This window comes from Pelophylax lessonae (genome assembly GCF_965119305.1).
Source record: "Pelophylax lessonae genome assembly, chromosome: 5".
Lineage (NCBI taxonomy): Eukaryota > Metazoa > Chordata > Amphibia > Anura > Ranidae > Pelophylax > Pelophylax lessonae.
In genome coordinates, this window is record NC_138772.1 from 386,659,717 (window position 1) to 386,682,254 (window position 22,538).

The 22,538-nt window shown below is 43.5% G+C and overlaps 1 protein-coding gene across 9 annotated transcripts in view; it reads right to left on the reverse strand.

Moving 5' to 3' along the window:
- PTPRM (protein tyrosine phosphatase receptor type M) overlaps positions 1-22,538 on the reverse strand; it is a 974,793-nt gene that overhangs the window by 406,761 nt on the left and 545,494 nt on the right. The gene's annotated exons all lie outside the window — the stretch shown is intronic.

Genomic DNA, 22,538 nt, shown 5'->3' on the forward strand with positions numbered 1-22,538 from the left:
ACAAAATCATTTTTGGGGTGCAGTGAACACAATCTTTTTGGGGTGCAGTGAACACAATCTTTGTGGGGTGCAGTGAACACAATCTTTTTGGGGTGGAGTGAACAACATCCTTTTTGGGGTGCAGTGAACAACATCCTTTTTGGGGTGCAGTGAACACAATCTTTTTGGGGTGCAGTGAACACAATCTTTGTGGGGTACAGTGAACAGAATCTTTGTGGGGTGCAGTGAACACAATCTTTGGGGGGTACAGTGAACACAATCTTTTTGGGGTGCAGTGAACACAATCTTTGTGGGGTGCAGTGAACACAATCTTTTTGGGGTGGAGTGAACAAAATCATTTTTGGGGTGCAGTGAACAACATCCTTTTTGGGGTGCAGTGATCAAAATCCTTTTTGGGGTGCAGTGAACACAATCTTTTTGGGGTGCAGTGAACAAAATCCTTTGTGGGGTGCAGTGAACAGAATCTTTGTGGGGTGCAGTGAACACAATCTTTGGGGGGGTACAGTGAACACAATCTTTTTGGGGTGCAGTGAACACAATCTTTGTGGGGTACAGTGAACAGAATCTTTGTGGGGTGCAGTGAACACAATCTTTGGGGGGTACAGTGAACACAATCTTTTTGGGGTGCAGTGAACACAATCTTTGGGGGGTACAGTGAACACAATCTTTTTGGGGTGCAGTGAACACAATCTTTGTGGGGTGCAGTGAACACAATCTTTGGGGGGGTACAGTGAACACAATCTTTTTGGGGTGCAGTGAACAACATCCTTTTAGGGTGCAGTGAACACAATCTTTGTGGGGTGCAGTGAACAACATCCTTTTAGGGTGCAGTGAACACAATCTTTGTGGGGTACAGTGAACAGAATCTTTGTGGGGTGCAGTGAACACAATCTTTGGGGGGTACAGTGAACACAATCTTTGTGAGGTGCAGTGAACACAATCTTTGTGGGGTGCAGTGAACACAATCATTGTGGGGTGCAGTGAACTCAATCTTTGTGGGGTACAGTGAACACAATCTCATACTTCTGAAGATTTGAGGGTGCTGCCTGTTCCATACTCCCCCTACTCCTCATCTAGCCTTTTAGGGGTACAAACAATAGTAATTGGGGCCTAGTGTGGTTGTGTACGTGTGATATACATACACTTTTTTTGGATCATATTTTCTATTCCGCTATTTAATCAAAAACCTTTGGGGATCAGTTAAATTGGGGGATAGTCTGTGTTGGTACGTGTGAGAGAGATCCACCTTTCCAAGTTGTTGGGGTTCATCTCATACTTCTGAAGGTTTGAGGGTGCTGCCTGTTCCATACTCCCCCTACTCCTAGCCTTTTAGGGGTACAAACAATAGTAATTGGGGCCTAGTGTGGTTGTGTACGTGTGATATACATACACTTTTTTTGGATCATATTTTCTATTCCGCTATTTAATCAAAAACCTTTGGGGATCAGTTAAATTGGGGGATAGTCTGTGTTGGTACGTGTGAGAGAGATCCACCTTTCCAAGTTGTTGGGGTTCATCTCATACTTCTGAAGGTTTGAGGGTGCTGCCTGTTCCATACCCCCCCTACTCCTCATCTAGCCTTTTAGGGGTACAAACAATAGTAATTGGGGCCTAGTGTGGTTGTGTACGTGTGATATACATACACTTTTTTTGGATCATATTTTCTATTCCGCTATTTAATCAAAAACCTTTGGGGATCAGTTAAATTGGGGGATAGTCTGTGTTGGTACGTGTGAGAGAGATCCACCTTTCCAAGTTGTTGGGGTTCATCTCATACTTCTGAAGGTTTGAGGGTGCTGCCTGTTCCATACCCCCCCTACTCCTCATCTAGCCTTTTAGGGGTACAAACAATAGTAATTGGGGCCTAGTGTGGTTGTGTACGTGTGATATACATACACTTTTTTTGGATCATATTTTCTATTCCGCTATTTAATCAAAAACCTTTGGGGATCAGTTAAATTGGGGGATAGTCTGTGTTGGTACGTGTGAGAGAGATCCACCTTTCCAAGTTGTTGGGGTTCATCTCATACTTCTGAAGGTTTGAGGGTGCTGCCTGTTCCATACCCCCCCTACTCCTCATCTAGCCTTTTAGGGGTACAAACAATAGTAATTGGGGCCTAGTGTGGTTGTGTACGTGTGATATACATACACTTTTTTTGGATCATATTTTCTATTCCGCTATTTAATCAAAAACCTTTGGGGATCAGTTAAATTGGGGGATAGTCTGTGTTGGTACGTGTGAGAGAGATCCACCTTTCCAAGTTGTTGGGGTTCATCTCATACTTCTGAAGGTTTGAGGGTGCTGCCTGTTCCATACCCCCCCTACTCCTCATCTAGCCTTTTAGGGGTACAAACAATAGTAATTGGGGCCTAGTGTGGTTGTGTACGTGTGATATACATACACTTTTTTTGGATCATATTTTCTATTCCGCTATTTAATCAAAAACCTTTGGGGATCAGTTAAATTGGGGGATAGTCTGTGTTGGTACGTGTGAGAGAGATCCACCTTTCCAAGTTGTTGGGGTTCATCTCATACTTCTGAAGGTTTGAGGGTGCTGCCTGTTCCATACTCCCCCTACTCCTAGCCTTTTAGGGGTACAAACAATAGTAATTGGGGCCTAGTGTGGTTGTGTACGTGTGATATACATACACTTTTTTTGGATCATATTTTCTATTCCGCTATTTAATCAAAAACCTTTGGGGATCAGTTAAATTGGGGGATAGTCTGTGTTGGTACGTGTGAGAGAGATCCACCTTTCCAAGTTGTTGGGGTTCATCTCATACTTCTGAAGGTTTGAGGGTGCTGCCTGTTCCATACCCCCCCTACTCCTAGCCTTTTAGGGGTACAAACAATAGTAATTGGGGCCTAGTGTGGTTGTGTACGTGTGATATACATACACTTTTTTTGGATCATATTTTCTATTCCGCTATTTAATCAAAAACCTTTGGGGATCAGTTAAATTGGGGGATAGTCTGTGTTGGTACGTGTGAGAGAGATCCACCTTTCCAAGTTGTTGGGGTTCATCTCATACTTCTGAAGGTTTGAGGGTGCTGCCTGTTCCATACTCCCCCTACTCCTCATCTAGCCTTTTAGGGGTACAAACAATAGTAATTGGGGCCCAGTGTGGTTGTGTACGTGTGATATACATACACTTTTTTTGGATCATATTTTCTATTCCGCTATTTAATCAAAAACCTTTGGGGATCAGTTAAATTGGGGGATAGTCTGTGTTGGTACGTGTGAGAGAGATCCACCTTTCCAAGTTGTTGGGGTTCATCTCATACTTCTGAAGGTTTGAGGGTGCTGCCTGTTCCATACCCCCCCTACTCCTCATCTAGCCTTTTAGGGGTACAAACAATAGTAATTGGGGCCTAGTGTGGTTGTGTACGTGTGATATACATACACTTTTTTTGGATCATATTTTCTATTCCGCTATTTAATCAAAAACCTTTGGGGATCAGTTAAATTGGGGGATAGTCTGTGTTGGTACGTGTGAGAGAGATCCACCTTTCCAAGTTGTTGGGGTTCATCTCATACTTCTGAAGGTTTGAGGGTGCTGCCTGTTCCATACTCCCCCTACTCCTAGCCTTTTAGGGGTACAAACAATAGTAATTGGGGCCTAGTGTGGTTGTGTACGTGTGATATACATACACTTTTTTTGGATCATATTTTCTATTCCGCTATTTAATCAAAAACCTTTGGGGATCAGTTAAATTGGGGGATAGTCTGTGTTGGTACGTGTGAGAGAGATCCACCTTTCCAAGTTGTTGGGGTTCATCTCATACTTCTGAAGGTTTGAGGGTGCTGCCTGTTCCATACTCCCCCTACTCCTCATCTAGCCTTTTAGGGGTACAAACAATAGTAATTGGGGCCTAGTGTGGTTGTGTACGTGTGATATACATACACTTTTTTTGGATCATATTTTCTATTCCGCTATTTAATCAAAAACCTTTGGGGATCAGTTAAATTGGGGGATAGTCTGTGTTGGTACGTGTGAGAGAGATCCACCTTTCCAAGTTGTTGGGGTTCATCTCATACTTCTGAAGGTTTGAGGGTGCTGCCTGTTCCATACTCCCCCTACTCCTCATCTAGCCTTTTAGGGGTACAAACAATAGTAATTGGGGCCTAGTGTGGTTGTGTACGTGTGATATACATACACTTTTTTTGGATCATATTTTCTATTCCGCTATTTAATCAAAAACCTTTGGGGATCAGTTAAATTGGGGGATAGTCTGTGTTGGTACGTGTGAGAGAGATCCACCTTTCCAAGTTGTTGGGGTTCATCTCATACTTCTGAAGGTTTGAGGGTGCTGCGTGTTCCATACTCCCCCTACTCCTCATCTAGCCTTTTAGGGGTACAAACAATAGTAATTGGGGCCCAGTGTGGTTGTGTACGTGTGATATACATACACTTTTTTTGGATCATATTTTCTATTCCGCTATTTAATCAAAAACCTTTGGGGATCAGTTAAATTGGGGGATAGTCTGTGTTGGTACGTGTGAGAGAGATCCACCTTTCCAAGTTGTTGGGGTTCATCTCATACTTCTGAAGGTTTGAGGGTGCTGCCTGTTCCATACCCCCCCTACTCCTCATCTAGCCTTTTAGGGGTACAAACAATAGTAATTGGGGCCTAGTGTGGTTGTGTACGTGTGATATACATACACTTTTTTTGGATCATATTTTCTATTCCGCTATTTAATCAAAAACCTTTGGGGATCAGTTAAATTGGGGGATAGTCTGTGTTGGTACGTGTGAGAGAGATCCACCTTTCCAAGTTGTTGGGGTTCATCTCATACTTCTGAAGGTTTGAGGGTGCTGCCTGTTCCATACTCCCCCTACTCCTCATCTAGCCTTTTAGGGGTACAAACAATAGTAATTGGGGCCTAGTGTGGTTGTGTACGTGTGATATACATACACTTTTTTTGGATCATATTTTCTATTCCGCTATTTAATAAAAAACCTTTGGGGATCAGTTAAATTGGGGGATAGTCTGTGTTGGTACGTGTGAGAGAGATCCACCTTTCCAAGTTGTTGGGGTTCATCTCATACTTCTGAAGGTTTGAGGGTGCTGCCTGTTCCATACTCCCCCTACTCCTCATCTAGCCTTTTAGGGGTACAAACAATAGTAATTGGGGCCTAGTGTGGTTGTGTACGTGTGATATACATACACTTTTTTTGGATCATATTTTCTATTCCGCTATTTAATCAAAAACCTTTGGGGATCAGTTAAATTGGGGGATAGTCTGTGTTGGTACGTGTGAGAGAGATCCACCTTTCCAAGTTGTTGGGGTTCATCTCATACTTCTGAAGGTTTGAGGGTGCTGCGTGTTCCATACTCCCCCTACTCCTCATCTAGCCTTTTAGGGGTACAAACAATAGTAATTGGGGCCCAGTGTGGTTGTGTACGTGTGATATACATACACTTTTTTTGGATCATATTTTCTATTCCGCTATTTAATCAAAAACCTTTGGGGATCAGTTAAATTGGGGGATAGTCTGTGTTGGTACGTGTGAGAGAGATCCACCTTTCCAAGTTGTTGGGGTTCATCTCATACTTCTGAAGGTTTGAGGGTGCTGCCTGTTCCATACTCCCCCTACTCCTAGCCTTTTAGGGGTACAAACAATAGTAATTGGGGCCTAGTGTGGTTGTGTACGTGTGATATACATACACTTTTTTTGGATCATATTTTCTATTCCGCTATTTAATCAAAAACCTTTGGGGATCAGTTAAATTGGGGGATAGTCTGTGTTGGTACGTGTGAGAGAGATCCACCTTTCCAAGTTGTTGGGGTTCATCTCATACTTCTGAAGGTTTGAGGGTGCTGCGTGTTCCATACTCCCCCTACTCCTCATCTAGCCTTTTAGGGGTACAAACAATAGTAATTGGGGCCCAGTGTGGTTGTGTACGTGTGATATACATACACTTTTTTTGGATCATATTTTCTATTCCGCTATTTAATCAAAAACCTTTGGGGATCAGTTAAATTGGGGGATAGTCTGTGTTGGTACGTGTGAGAGAGATCCACCTTTCCAAGTTGTTGGGGTTCATCTCATACTTCTGAAGGTTTGAGGGTGCTGCCTGTTCCATACCCCCCCTACTCCTCATCTAGCCTTTTAGGGGTACAAACAATAGTAATTGGGGCCTAGTGTGGTTGTGTACGTGTGATATACATACACTTTTTTTGGATCATATTTTCTATTCCGCTATTTAATCAAAAACCTTTGGGGATCAGTTAAATTGGGGGATAGTCTGTGTTGGTACGTGTGAGAGAGATCCACCTTTCCAAGTTGTTGGGGTTCATCTCATACTTCTGAAGGTTTGAGGGTGCTGCCTGTTCCATACTCCCCCTACTCCTCATCTAGCCTTTTAGGGGTACAAACAATAGTAATTGGGGCCTAGTGTGGTTGTGTACGTGTGATATACATACACTTTTTTTGGATCATATTTTCTATTCCGCTATTTAATCAAAAACCTTTGGGGATCAGTTAAATTGGGGGATAGTCTGTGTTGGTACGTGTGAGAGAGATCCACCTTTCCAAGTTTTTGGGGTTCATCTCATACTTCTGAAGATTTGAGGGTGCTGCCTGTTCCATACTCCTCCTCCTACTGCTCAACCATCCTTTTAGGGGTACAAACAATAGTAGTTGGGGCCTAGTGTGGTGGTGTACGTGCGAGATACATACACTTTCTTTTTGATCATATTTTCTATTCCGCTATTCAATTAAAACCTTTGGGGATCAATTCAATTGCGAGATAGTCTGTGTCGGTACGTGTGAGATCCACCTTTCCAAGTTGTTGGGGTTCATCTCATACTTCTGAAGATTTGAGGGTGCTGCCTGTTCCATACTCCTGCTCCTACTGCTCAACCATCCTTTTAGGGGTACAAACAATAGTAATTGGGGCCTAGTGTGGTTGTGTACGTGCGAGATACATACACTTTTTTTGATCATATTTCCTATTCCGCTATTCAATAAAAACCTTTGAGGATCAATTGAATTGCGGGATAGTCTGTGTCGGTACGTGTGAGATCCACCTTTCCAAGTTTTTGGGGTTCATCTCATACTTCTGAAGATTTGAGGGTGCTGCCTGTTCCATACTCCTCCTCCTACTCCTCATCCATCCTTTTAGGGGTACAAACAATAGTAATTGGGGCCTAGTGTGGTTGTGTACGTGCGAGATACATACACTTTTTTTGATCATATTTCCTATTCCGCTATTCAATAAAAACCTTTGAGGATCAATTGAATTGCGGGATAGTCTGTGTCGGTACGTGTGAGATCCACCTTTCCAAGTTTTTGGGGTTCATCTCATACTTCTGAAGATTTGAGGGTGCTGCCTGTTCCATACTCCTCCTCCTACTCCTCATCCATCCTTTTAGGGGTACAAACAATAGTAATTGGGGCCTAGTGTGGTTGTGTACGTGCGAGATACATACACTTTTTTTGATCATATTTCCTATTCCGCTATTCAATAAAAACCTTTGAGGATCAATTGAATTGCGGGATAGTCTGTGTCGGTACGTGTGAGATCCACCTTTCCAAGTTTTTGGGGTTCATCTCATACTTCTGAAGATTTGAGGGTGCTGTCTGTTCCATACTCCTCCTACTCCTCATCCATCCTTTTAGGGGTAGAAACAATAGTAATTGGGGCCTAGTGTGGTTTTGTACGTGCGAGATACATACACTTTTTTGGATCATATTTCCTATTCCGCTATTCAATAAAAACCTTTCTAGGGCAAGATCTTAAATTACAGAAATATGAGGAGACCGTCAAATAAGGGCCGTGGCCTGGGTCGTGGTGCTGCTGGTAGAGCTCCTGTTGCAAGGAGAGGACGTGGTCGATCTGTGCCAGCTACACGCACAAGTGAAACACCTTCCTCAAGTGTGAGTAGGCGACAGAACCTGCATCGGTATTTGGTAGGGCATCAAACGCCCCTAGAAGTGATGAGGCCAGAACAAGTTGAGGCGATAGTAGATTGGTTTGCTGCTGACAGTGCCTCCAGTTCCTTCACATTGTCTCCCACCCAGTCTACTGCAGAAAGGTCAGAGTTGGCACCTGCAGCCAATGTCCAACCGTCTTTCACCTCACCCCCTTGCAAATCAGGCCAGCAGTCTGAGCCCCAAGCCATACAGCAGTCTCTTATTCTTTTTGAGGACTCTGTCAGCAGGGTTTCCCAGGGCCATCCACCTAGCCCTGCCCCAGAAGTGGAAGAGATTGAGTGCAGCGATGCCCAACCACTTATTTCTCAAGATGAGTACATGCAAGGATCATCGCAGCACGTCTCCGATGATGACGAAACGCAGGTGCCAACTGCTGCGGCGTTCAGCATTGTGGAGACCGACAAGGAGGGCAGGGGTGAAGACTGGGTGGAAGATGATGTGGAGGACGATGAGGTCCTCGACCCCACATGGAATGAACGTCATGCAGGTGACCTGAGTAGTTTGGAGGAAGAGGCGGTGGTCGCACAGAGCCACCAGCACAGCAGAAGAGGGAGCAGGGTGCAGAAGCGGAGCGGCCGTGCCCTAGACACTACGCCCGCTACTGCCCAACGCAGCAAGGGAACGAGCGCACCAAAGTCAGCTCAAAGGAGTTCTCTAGCGTGGAAGTTCTTTAGAAAATGTGCTGATGACAGGACACGAGTGGTTTGCACCCTGTGCAATCAGAGCTTGAAGCGAGGCATAAACCTTCTCAACCTGAGCACAACCTGCATGATCAGGCATCTAAGTGCAAAGCACGAGCTGCAGTGGAGTACACACCTTCAAAACCAAGAAACGTCTCTGGCTCATCCTGCTTCCTCTTCTGCTGCAGTCTCGGCCGCTCCAGCCACATCTGTAGTGATACCGGCACCTGCCACCCCGCAAACAGACGATCTGTCAGCAACACCACCACCTGGGTCACCAACAACCATCTCCACAATGTCCCGTGGAAGCGTTCAGCTTTCCATCTCCCAAACACTTGAGAGGAAGAGGAAGTACCCCCCTACCCACCCGCGATCCCTGGCCCTGAATGCCAGCATTTCAAAATTATTGGCCTTTGAAATGCTGTCATTCCGTCTGGTGGAGACGCACAGTTTTAAAAACCTTATGTCGGTGGCTGTCCCACAGTACGTCGTGCCCAGCCGCCACTACTTTTCCAGGCAAGCCATCCCTTCCCTGCACAACCAAGTGGGGGAAAATATCAGGTGTGCACTGCGCAACGCCATCTGTGCCAAGGTCCACCTAACTACGGATACGTGGACCAGTAAGCACGGTCAGGGGCGTTATATCTCCCTAACGGCACACTGGGTAAATGCAGTGGCGGATGGGCCTGAGGCGGATAGCAATTTGGCGCATGTCCTTCCACCACCGAGGATTGCAGGGCGCTTCAGTTTGCCTCCTGTTCCTAACTCCTCCTACTCCGCTTCCTCATCCTCTACCGCCTCCTCATCCGGACAGCGTAACACCTTCACCACCAACTTCAGCACGGCCAGGGGTAAACGACAGCAGGCAGTTTTACAACTTGCCTGTTTGGGGGACAAACCACACACCGCGCAGGAGTTGTGGAGGAGCATGGAACAGCAGACAAATGAGTGGTTGCTGCCAGCGAGCCTCAAGCCTGGCCTGGTGGTGTGCGATAACGGGCGAAATCTCAGAGCAGCTCTGGGCCTAGCCGGTTTGACGCACATCCCTTGCCTGGCGCATGTGCTGAATTTGGTGGTGCAGAGGTTCCTTAAAAACTACCCCGATATGTCAGAGCTGCTGCAGAAAGTGCGGGCCGTTTGTGCGCACTTTCGGCGTTCTCACCCTGCTGCTGCTCGCCTGGCAGCGCTGCAGCGTAACTTCGGCCTTCCCGCTCACCGCCTCATATGTGACGTGCCCACAAGGTGGAACTCCACCTTGCACATGCTGGAAAGACTGTGCGAGCAGCAGCAGGCCATAGTGGAGTTTCAGCTGCAGCACGCACGCGTGAGTCGCTCTGCGGAACAGCACCACTTCACCACCAATAACTGGGCCTCCATGCGAGACCTGTGTGCCTTGTTGCGCTGTTTTGAGTACTCCACCAACATGGCCAGTGGCAATGACGCCGTTCTCAGCTTAACTATCCCACTTCTATGCCTCCTTGAAAAAACAATTCGGGCGATGATGGAAGAGGATGTGGCACAGGATGAGGAGGAGGAGGAGGATGAAGAGGTAACATTTCCAAGGCTTTCAGGGCAGTCATTCGCAAGGGGCTCCGAGGGTGGGTTCCTGCACACGCAAACGCCAGGGACGCAATTGTCCAGCAGGGGCACAGTTCTGGAGGATGAGGAGGATGAGGAGGAGGAGGAGCTGGAGGAGGAGATGGAACCATGTTCACAGCAGGGTGGCACCCAGGCCAGCTCATGGCCATCACTGGTGCGTGGCTGGGGGGATACAGAGGACACGGACGATACACCTCCCACAGAGGACAGCCTTTCGTCGCCTCTGGGCAGCCTGGCACACATGAGCGATTACATGCTGCAGTGTCTCCACAACGACCGCCGAGTTGCCCACATTCTAACTTGTGCTGATTACTGGGTGGCCACGCTGCTGGATCCCCGTTACAAGGACAACGTACCGTCCTTAATTCACTCACTGGAGCGCGATCGCAAGATGCGCGAGTACAAGCGCACGCTGGTAGACGCCATGCTGCTGGCATTCCCATCTGACAGCGGGGCCACAGTGGAAGCACAAGGCAGAGGAGGAGGAGGAGGAGGTCGCCAACGCAACCAGGGCACCGCCAGCACCTCAGAAGGCAGGGTTAGCATGGCCGAAATGTGGAAAAGCTTTGTCAGCACGCCACAACAAACAGCAGCACCAGCAGCTCAGATGGAACGTCTTAGCAGGAGGCAGCATTTTACCAACATGGTGGAGCAGTATGTGTGCACACGCCTACATGTAGTGAATGACGGGTCTGCCCCCTTCAACTTCTGGGTCTCCAAATTGGGCACATGGCCTGAGCTTGCCCTTTACGCCTTGGAGGTGCTGGCGTGCCCTGCAGCCAGTGTATTATCTGAACGGGTATTTAGCACGGCTGGGGGCGTTATAACAGACAAGCGCAGCCGCCTGTCCAGAGACAATGTGGACAAGCTCACGTTCATTAAAATGAACCAGGCATGGATCCCACGGGACTTTTCCGTACCTTATGCAGAATAGCAATGGATACCGACCTTACCCACCCATTGTTCCATTTTTGCTCTTTCTCACTCTTTTGGGGTGTACCCTCATTTAAAATTTTTGAAAAGAAGCAGTGTTGGCTACCTCGTCCTCCTCCTCAGGGCCAGATTAATGTAGGGGCTATTGGAGCTGCAGCTCCAGGCCCCTACCTTTTATATAGGCCCCGGGTTGGCCATATTCACTGTTACCGCTCTTCTGTCACTTGTAAACACAGAAGTCTGGCTTCTATGCTCGCTTCCCCAGGCAGCACCCTCAGAACCTCCCCACACAGCGTGAAGGCCGGACAAGGAGGGACAGTTGGCGATGCATGGATGTGTTTATGGGCTTCAGAGACAGCATCCCATGTTGAATTAGGCATGCATGGCTGCACCCTTCCTCCTCTGGGTGCATGGCAAGGCACGGCCCTTAAGGCCCTTCAAAATCCTCAGCACCAAGCCCATGATGCTGTTAATCCGGCCCTGGTCCTCCTCCACCGCCGCTTCCACCTACACCGCCCATAGGTGTGCGCAGCCTATTGCATTAAGGTGTGCACCCCAAAGTTGAAATACACATGCATGTGTTTGCCAGCAGGGAGAGTAATGTATCGGGGCCATGTACCTGTAGGCAAGGAGAAATAGAGCAGAGCAGGTCCCAGGGAGATCTTTCCCATCTCCTCACTGGCAATGCTATGTGCCCTAGGTGATTAGGGTGTGCCCAGGCACACCCAGCACACCCTGTGCGCACGCCTATGTCACCGCCACATCCACCACCACCTCAACCTCCCTCCTACTCCATATGGGCCTCGTCCTTCAGAGATGAAGAAGAACATTGTTTTATTTTTCTGTTTTTTTTTGTTGTTTTAAGTTATTTCCCTATCCACATTTGTTTGCAGAGCACTTGCCATGCTCTTAATTACGTTTTGCTGCCATTTGCAGCACTCTAACCCTTTCCTTTGGTGTTTTAGAGCCATTTTAGTGCCTTAAAGTTCGGGTCCCCATTGACTTCAATGGGGTTCGGTGTCCGGGAAAAGTTCGGTAAAAGTCCGGGACACGGACCCGGACTTTTTTTTAAAGTTCGGCCGAACCCGTCGAACACGGACATCTAGGTGTCCGCTCAACCCTAGCTAACACCAAAAGCATGTCCTAAAGTTGAATTGCAATGCAAATAATAAAGCATCATAGACAGTACTTAGTTGAATTAGGGTTTTTCACACAGGCACAGCAGCCCATACAACATAAGAGCTGTGTTTATGTGTCTAAGAAACACAGGTACTGATTAGGTTATTAATGCTGTATAGGGCCCCATTCACATGCTGTGTGTGTCTCATTAATTTACAGCAATGTGCCCATTAGAAGTAATTTGATTTAGCTGTCTGGGGAAAAAATGGCAACTTTGTTTAAAGTGAAAATTGTTAAAGCCAACTGATTTTAAACCCTGATTTTTACAAATTAGGATTTTACATAAGAAACATCAAGTGCACAAAAGACACACATTATATAAATTATCAGGCAATGTTTGAGTTACATTGTTGTTATTCTATTTAACTAGCAATACCTAGCATGGACTGGTCTGCAATGCAATGTTACAAAACTCCACAAAGCTCCTTCTAGCTCTGGTTTCTTACCCCCTGTGGAATTACAATACTGTCTTTATTATTTTTTACATGTGCGCAGAGATTTGCAGCCAGCTGAAAAGTGTTTATCCTGTCTTGTGAATTCTACAGGTCAAGGCGTTGCAAAATCCCTCTTTCCATTCTCACAGCTGCTAAAGTAACACACACAGATATCAAATCCTAGCATTAGCTGCTGCAAACTAGGGAAGGGATTAGGTCGTATGCTCACAATAATTTCAATTTTCCTCCTGAACTAAGGGTGGCCTAACTCCCTGGATCAATAGATGAGAATTGTCTGGTTAGAAAAAAAAAAAAACAATAGCCAACTAAAAACGATGTTCAATATACAAATCTGTTCTGTACCATTTAGATTCATGTTCCTGATTTGGATTGGCATGGCCAAATGGGATGTTGCAAAGGTATTGTTAAACAATAAGTGCCAGCATGTCTTTCTGTTTAAAAGCAGGGCATACTTCAACGAGAAGTTAGGAACTTAAAGGTAGGCTACGACATGCTTTTACAACGCATTTGGTGAAGTATTCAAATTCATATTAAGAACTTCAAATTCAAACTTTGAAAGTGTACTTCTCCTTAAAATGCTAATTCTTAAGTCCAGTAACCTATAGCAACTAATCAGAATTCCCTCTGTTGCAGTTAAATTAGCACAAGTTGGATTCGGGTTGACTGGCAAAGGCTATTACTGCTCTTAAGAATTAGCAGTAAAAGAACTCTTAAATTATGAATACTAATCTACTTTAATCAATCTTGTTAGACATTATTAAATTGTCATACAAGCTCCTGCTCTTGTCTTTATAAGCCAAAAACCCATGTCTGTGCTCCTGTCTCATGGTTGTGCTTCAGACTATGTGGCTAAGCCCTATCCTCAAAACCGATTTCGAAAAACGCAACAGTCCTCATCCAATGGGAGTACATTCTTTAGCTGTCCTAGGACGGGAACAGCGATGAGCTTTAGGTTTTAGAGGCAGAAGGTTTGCTGGCTAGTCAAGATAAGAGGAAGCAACTTGTGATACCTGATCCCATTCCTTTCAAATTTATAAAATAGCTGACAGGGAAAATGCATAAATCCATGTAAATCAAACAGAATGAATTTCCTATGAATATACCCACAGAAAACTGAAATGTCATTGGCTGTTCTATGTGAGCTGAACTGATTTTTTTTCTTGTACTGCTCAATCAGTGAACTTTTTGGGAAAGTCAAATTCTATTTTAGGTATCCCTGCATGTTTGTTACTACAGTCCCCATGATTAAGCCTTAAATTTTTTTAAAACGTATCAGTAGAACATGTCTGCTGGTAAAGATTGTGCATCCTAAGCTATGCTACAGCTAAAATAAAGTTGATTGAAAGAAAAGGTTTAATATTGTGTTGCAAGTCTTGCATGCATAACCCAACCATTTTATCCATATAATTTTAATCATAAACTTACAAATGCTTTTGTTTTTGGTAAAGTGGTTCTAAAGGCTGAAGGTTTTTTACCTTTATGTATTCTATGCACAAAGGTTAAAAAAAAAAAAAACCTTCAGTGTGCAGCTTACCCCTCAGCCCCCCTAATACTTACCTAAACCCAATTTCGATCCAGGGATGTGTAGGAGAGCAGTAGCTCTGCCAGGACTGCAAACAAAAAACACAAAAAGAGCGCATCGACCTAGCGCATTATCCTCAATAATGGTTTTATTGTTGTAACATAAAAAATGGCTACTCACAAACACAGATGAAATCAATCATATTGGACTCAGAAACTTGAGTGTCAAAAGTAGTCCATACGAAAGTCCATTGTCCTATTAGGATGACGGCTGACGCGTTTCAAGGCCTTCGCCTCTTCCTCAGAGCCAGCTCTGCCAGGACTCTCTGCTGCTGTCTATCACCGCCAATGAAGAGGGAGCGTGGGGTGGGGCTGAGTCACGCTTTGTGTTTTATGGACATAGAGATCAGGGTTTGGGAGCACACACAAGAGTCCCTATATCAAGCGGCTGCCCCCATAGCAAGCAGCTTACAATTGGGGCATTCAGCATGGGGAAGGAGCCAGGCATGCCAGTGGGGGATTTGAGCAGAGGAGGATCTGAGCTGCGCTGTGCAAAACCATTGCACAGAGCAGGTAAGCATAACATGTTTATTTTTATAAAATAAAAATGTTGCCTTTACACACACTTAAGGCCCCTTTCACACAGGCGGACCATTCAGATCCAACCTGTCAGTTTTTTGGCGGATCTGAACGGTCACCCCATGCATCTCTATGGGGAATCGGAAGTCAGCGGAGACATGTCCGCTGACATCCGATCTGATCTGTCAAATCTGGACGGATGGAAACCCTATTTTCCATCCTTCCAACAGATCGGATAGGATCGGATGAGAACGGACCGACGGTCCGTTCCCATCCAATTCCCCCATAGAGATGCATGGGGACCTTAGAGCTGAGTCTCTGCACACAGCACAGAGAACATCTGTCATCTTCCTGCTCAGCCTGGGATCGGCGGATCGATCCCCCACTGAGAGAAACTGAGTCCGTCCGATGGACTCCACTGTGTGAAAGAGCCCTTAGGCTAATAAAAACATAAAGAAAATATTTTCATTTTGGATTATACCAATTAACATAAAAAAAATGTGTTAAAGCTTGCCAATGGTCATACGGCTCTAGCAGACATTATTAACAGTATATGCCCTATGTCCTCTGCATGCTTCCTGAATTTTCTCAAAAAGCCATCCTGGTTCTTATCTTGAACTACATCATGATTAGCCTTTATATTGCTGACATTTAGGAGTGGTTGGGTAGCAAAAGACATTGGGTAGGGCTGACACTGCTCAATCCACAAAAATGCTGTGTGTGGTAAACTCAAAACAAGATTTAGGAGTTAAGTGCGTTTCTGGCAGATCAATAAGTCATTTTGTGTACTTTAAATGTTTTTAAGGGGATGTGCTCCAGCTGTACTTCTGGCCTCAAAGCATGCTACAGCATCACAGTCATGTCTCGGCCATGTGTTCTCTTTCCCTACCTTCAGCCTTTAGAACCACTTTAACAGAAATAAAAGCCTTTGCAAGGTTTAAGGTTAAAATTATATGGATGCTGCAGTGTTACTGAAAAAACTCAGAGTATGATGACTTTGTAGCATCATCACAGTCTGGGCTTTTTGAATGAAAAAGGTCATCCGTAAATGGAGATATGACTAGTGTTGGGGTCGGCAGTGAGCCCAGAAGTAAAGTGGCAGCTGTACTTCCATGGGTAGCTTGCAAGTGATTGTATATGCGTATCAGAGGGAAAAATTAAGAAGGCCACAGTGCAAGGGTAAGTAAAGAATATTACATCAACAGAAAATATAAAAAGCATTGTGCCTGGAGTTTAGATTTAGAGAAAGCTGTGCTAGGAGAGATAAGAAAGCTTCCATTGCTGACCTCCTAAAAATGCTATTTACCTGGATGTTGTTCATTATTTTCGGTGGCAATAAACCTAAACAATCACGGATCTAGTGAAGTCATTCCTCTACGGTACCTACACTTATAAGTCTGTTTCAACCACTAAAAAAGTTTACCGCTGCTGGATTAGTATGGCAGCCAGTCAGTACAGGCTTCCTTTAAATTAACTGTAATGCATTTTGTATCAATCAGCTTGTGTATCTCAGGGAAAAAGCTGCAGAATAAATAGCCGCTTTAACGTCATTGAATTAGTTTGTTTGTGTTCCTGAAGTCATTGAATAAATCCAGTAAATCCTTATTCCCTAAAGTGATTTCATAAAACAAGACGACTAACACAAGTTAACAAGCTCCACCAATATACCTCTTGTTGTGGCAACCATGGAAACGCTATTAAGATTTACTGAGTCCAAATATTAACCTGTACGGTTCCCTGCAGTGCAGCCATACTGTTTGCATTCTCATCATATAGAATATATAATTATTTTTGTCAGTTTAGTCACACATTTCTAAATACAGCAAACTATAAACACGTGAAACATTTATTTAAAGTGCTATAAATGTGCTGTCATTTGTGCAATGTGCAAACCTAATCGCAGCAAAAGAAAAAAAATAATTTTAGATAAAAAGTACTGCATACCAGTGAATTCCATTGGGCATTAAGACAAAAACACTACAGCAGTTTAGTACTTGTAAGCTTAGTCAGCAGAACCATGCACACCCATTAACCACTTCAGCCCCAGAAAATTTTACCCCCTTCCTGACCAGGCCCTATTTTGCGATTCGGAACTGCATTACTTTAACGGACAATTGCGTGCAACGCTGTACCCAAAAGAAATTCACGTTCTTTCTTTTTCCACAAATAGAGCTTTCTTTTGGTGGTATTTGATCACCTGTGCGATTTTTATTTTTTGCACTATAAATGAAAAAAGAGGGACAATTTTGAAAAAAAAAAAAAAACAATATTTTTCACATTCTGCTATAGGACATTCCCAAAAAAAAAAATTAAAAATATAAATTTTTTAACATCATAGGCTAATTTGTTTTCTGCTACATATTTTTGGTAAAAAAAATTGCAATAAGCGTATTTTGATTGGTTTGCACAAAAGTTATCGCATCTACTAACAATGGGAAAGATTTATGTCATTTTTATTGTTTTTTTTTTTACTAGTAATGGCGATAATCAGCAACTTTTTGCGGGACTGCAACATTGCGGCGGACAGATCGGACCCCTAACTGATATTTTTGACACTTTTGGGGGTACCAGTGACATTACTACAGTAATCAGCACTAAAAATATGCACTGTTACTGTAATAATGCCAATGGCAGGGAAGAGGTTAACCCTGTGGGTGATCAAGGGGTTAAATGTGAGCCTAGGGAAGTGATTCTAACTGTGGGAGGGCGTGGCTTCTGAAATGACCATAGAGACTCCCAGGGAGAAGGACGGTCGGCTGTGTTTACAACCGAAGCCGTCTTCCCGCTGTATCGGTTTCCCCGCTGACTAGCGGGGGATGGAGCCACGTGTGCTTGCCCCCTAGACTCCCGAGACCGAGCGCCGTACATGTACGGCGATTTGCCTGGGAGCGGCTGCCTGCCGCAGTACATCTGCGGTAAGCGGTCGTAAACAGGTTAACAAAATCTGATCAGCTGAATGCTTTTTATGTTTTCTAAACTTTACAAACACCTGCCAGTTCCACTTTTAGATGCAAATTCATTAATTCTTCACGACAAACCCATCTACTACAACTATGAAGATTTTTTTTTTCCTAGTAGAACAGTTAAATATTTTCTGTTTAAAAAATCATAATTATTTTGAAAAAAGACTGTCCCCTCCGGAAGAATGTAGTCCCCTTAGTCCTAGAGGCAACTCTGTCCATTGATCCCAGTAAGGCTTTTGTAGATGTTAAGCCAGGTGTCACCGGTCCTGCTGCTTGCCATTCAGATCAAGCAGCTACCCCCTTTAAGAAAAAGAAGACAGAATGAACTATATAGCCTGCTCAGTTTATGTCCTGGGTTCTTTGATGTCTTTCTTTGCCTTTCCCGCACATGTGCTGTTGACTCCCATAGAAAATAATAGAGCCTTCTCAAGAGTGTCTTCAAGATGTTTACCAAGCTGTAATTCCTGGCAGGCCACAACTGTCAGGTTTGGTAAATGTACACCTAGTAACTCTAACTGGGAACTTTTTGATATAACAAATACTTTTTAGGGCAATGGAATTGTTTCCACATGCATCGCTGAGAAAACTGAATAGTGTGTTTCCTCTCCAAGGGAGGAACTGCTCAGTATTTACTATATAGTCCCAGTTGGCCACTGGGGCTCTCATTGCTAAATAAAAGAAGCTGTTCTGAATCTGAGCGGAGTTCAAGACCTATGTATATGCATTTAGGGGTTTCCTGGGTACACATAGAACAATATAAGGTATAATAAAAATACTCACAAATACATGTGTAAGCTGTGGAGGCCGCAACAAGGCACCCATTATATTCCACAGTCCTAACTCTATACATGTTTGAGAGCCTCCATAGTAGAAGCACATGCATTATAATGGATAGATAGTGGGCAGGTAAGCCTGGAAGGAGCCCATCCCTCCTTAAAGGCGCAGGGGTGCACTTGACACCCAGCACACAGCCCAATGGCAGCAAAGGTGTCCCCCTCACCAGTATTTCAACAGTAAAAACAAATAGCCAACATACCCTCCTATAACTGACCTTCGCAGCAAGGGGCACATGGAAGGGACACTCGTAAAACAAAACCAAAGAAAATTCCCAGCTCAACTCGCCAACCAGCCTGCTACCAACCAAATTACCTGTCTAACAGTTTGCGTTAAAAACAGGTGTTTCGTTAGCAAACATTTCTCAGAAGTGCCACACTTTGAATTCAATTGCACACCCTCACCTCAGTTTGTCCAAAGACCATATATACCTTACCCTAAGTTGAACACATGAAAAATGTTCTTAGTTCTGTCAGCCTAAAGTATGCATTGGGGTTGATTTACTAAAACTGGAGAGTGCAAAAATCTGATGCAGCTGTCCATGGTAGCCAATCTAACTTCTAACTTTAGCCTGTTCAATTAGGCTTTCACAAAAGACCTGGAGGCTGATTGGTTTCTATGCAGAACTGCACCAGATTTTGCACTCCCCAGTTTTAGTAAACCAACACCTTAATGTCTTCTTTGTAGCAGTAGAGGATGTATTGCTACCATCACAGTCAAAAAAAAAAAAAAGAAAAAGAAAACTAATGAAAATGCTTACCTACTACAGAATGCATTTATGGAAACATATGTAAAAATGAACAAAGGCAACATAACAAGAGATTAAAATTGTCTTCTAGCTGATAATGTATTTTTTTATTTTGCATCTCATTTAATTTTTTCTTGCATGAAGAAAGCAAAATGAGTTTATAAAAGATACTTCAGCTAGAAAGGGTTTGATTTCCTGTCTAGATTCCCGATTATACAGAAATGTGAGATTTAATAGACAAAGATTTAGTATTACAGCAGCAGGAAATGCAATTTTACGATATAGACTTTAATCTTGATCCCATGAAACAACAATGAGACACAATGCAGGCCTTCTCTGAATTACAAAGTAAACTTGTAATAGTAGATAATATTACATGATTAAATAGTGTGTGATAAAATGAAAAAGAAAAGATGGGTTTCCCATTGTATTGCTGTTTTCAAGACTATGGAAGATTGACTTGATGCAGGCATATCATCGAAAATGCTCTTATAGGACCTTCGCAAACCATATGAGAATGAGACATATCAATACTTTTCTGACAGCATGGAAATTACTCTGCGTTCACACTATATAAATTGTATTTTAGGGTTAGCAACATCCTTCATATGCCAGACCATAATATTACAGTATCTAAAGACATTGAATAAGAGCAGTAGGGTAAGGCTGGATACACACATACAGTTTTTCCTGTTCAACCAAGGGATTGAATGACAAAAATGGACAAAACCCTGCACCAACACACACAATGATGATTCAGGGATCTCCCCTACTAAGACATTGTATTCTGACAGGGGGACTCCCCCCTGCTAGAATACATCCATCAGCGCTCCCAGCCATTGGCTGGCTGCATTTTCCTACATGCATCTTCAACAGAAGACAGTTTTTAGGACAGATGTACACACGGACCGCAAGCCGGCCAGTTTCTGCTGAGCTGTCTGATGTTCGGCTCAAGTGTACCAGGCTTCAGTTATAATAAATGTTAACTATATAGTGAGACTATATACATTTATATAAGCAGTACACATTTATCCCAGGTTTATCATCACATATGGAACAATGTTTGTATTACACAAGAGCACTTCACCAAAAATGCATTCATCACTTTAAATGAGTTGCTTGAGGTTGATGTACATGCTAGATTTGTACATCTCTCAAGGCTTGCTTTTGAAAGATATCACTAGAAAAATCCCCTCATACATCCCAGTGCAAACGTCATCAAAAACTCAGGTCGTGAACTCAGGTTCCCCTAGTGCAGTGGTTCTCAACTCCGAGCCTCGGGACCCACTAACAGGCCAGATGGCAAGATAACTGAAACACATCGCAGGTGATATATTTTGCTGCTCAGTGATTGCAGTATTCTAGTCTGCATCTCCCCAAGGTGATACTTAAAATCTGGCCTGTTAGTGGGTCCTGAGGACCGGAGTTGAGAACCATTGCCCTAGTGGATTGTCAATACTATAGAATAAAGAGATGGTTAAGGAGTTCAGTTACTCGAGAATAACATCAAGCACTGGTTTATTGTATCAATTTGCACCCAAAACAAAAAAAAAAAGTTGGATGTAGATGATTTTAAAGGGACACTGCATCTTATTTTTAGCGTGTGTTAATTATTTATTTAATTATATAAATAAATCAATGAAAATGAAATGAATGGGATGGCCATTCTTGCCCCAATCAGAGATACAACACCCTTATTTAATTTACAGCAACATTTCTGCTATAGCTAGCACAGCAACCTTAAGCTGTGTTCAGGATGATGTGCATTACAGGCATACCGTGCTTTACTCACTCTCACGAGTATGGACACAGCTGGGTCAGCTTGACATTGCGCTACTCCCGGTTTTTAACATTGTCGTCTATGGGAAATCTTGGTCAGCTTGACATGGTACTACTCTTGGTTTTTACCATTGGCATCTATAGGAAATCTTGGTCAGCTTGGTAAGGCACTGCTCCCTGTCTAACATTGGCGTCTATGTATTAATTTATCCTATGTTATATTGTTTGTTGCATGTTTTAATTGGTCACTAATGTACTAAGGTGACAGATATAATCAAATCCAATTACTTCACCTTCAACCTATCCAGCTGCACATGTTACTAAACACTGCTTTGATGAAGAATCGTTTACCGAATTTTCTTCAGAGACTGACACTGAGCAGTGTCTGCAGTGGGAGAGGTAAGTATTTACTTTCTTCTTTACAGGTACATTTCTTTTTTAAAGTTTAACCTTTGTGACAGTGCTGCTTTAAAGGAAGAAGTTGAATGGTTACTAAGGGTAGCACAGAAAATCCTTCCAGTTCATTTCATCACTAAGTCATCTTTCCCACCAATATCCAAAACAGAAGTAATGGGAATCTCTTTATCAGGAACATCAACACTTTTTTTCTCATAGAGTAAAGGGTTACAAATTCTGCAGCTGGGGTGATTCCAGGGCAATTACCTTCTTTTCCTGTGAGGTCGATAGGACAGGATGTAAGAGCAAATCTCCCCAAAAGGGACACAGCAATCAAAAGATTCCTGAGAGCATTTTGGCTTTAAAGGGTAGCTCCACTTTCATATTGCAAACAATATAGCATATACAATTGCGACAAGCCATATTGTATTATAACATTATTAAAAATGACCTTTCCTTTTCAATCTGCAGTGCTAAAATGTCAAATCCTGCTTGTGTGATTTTCCCAGAAGTCTGCACTAGGATACAGATTAGATTTTGGGCGTTCTCATATCCTCTGCAACAAACATTTCAGTTTTGGTGAGATACTCCCAAAGGGTTAATCACGTTTGAATGGATTTGGTCCCCGGCACTTTCCTCTTTAGAACCCTGCAAGTGCAGCAGCTAATACCTAATTAAAACCTAATTAAAAAGTTATTCACATTCACTTTGCACATGGAAAAAAACAGCTATTTCTTCAGCATAACAAAAGGTAGGAATCTGAAATAAAGTTTATCAATATCCCTGCAATGTCCATAGATTACCCAGAGGGGAATGTTTTTTTTCTTGAAAAAGTAGAGTTACTCTTTAACTAGCCAAGTTAAAAAAAAGGGCAGCTGTAGTTGTTCACAACCACAGAAACATCTATAGTAATGTTATAATTTTCTCTA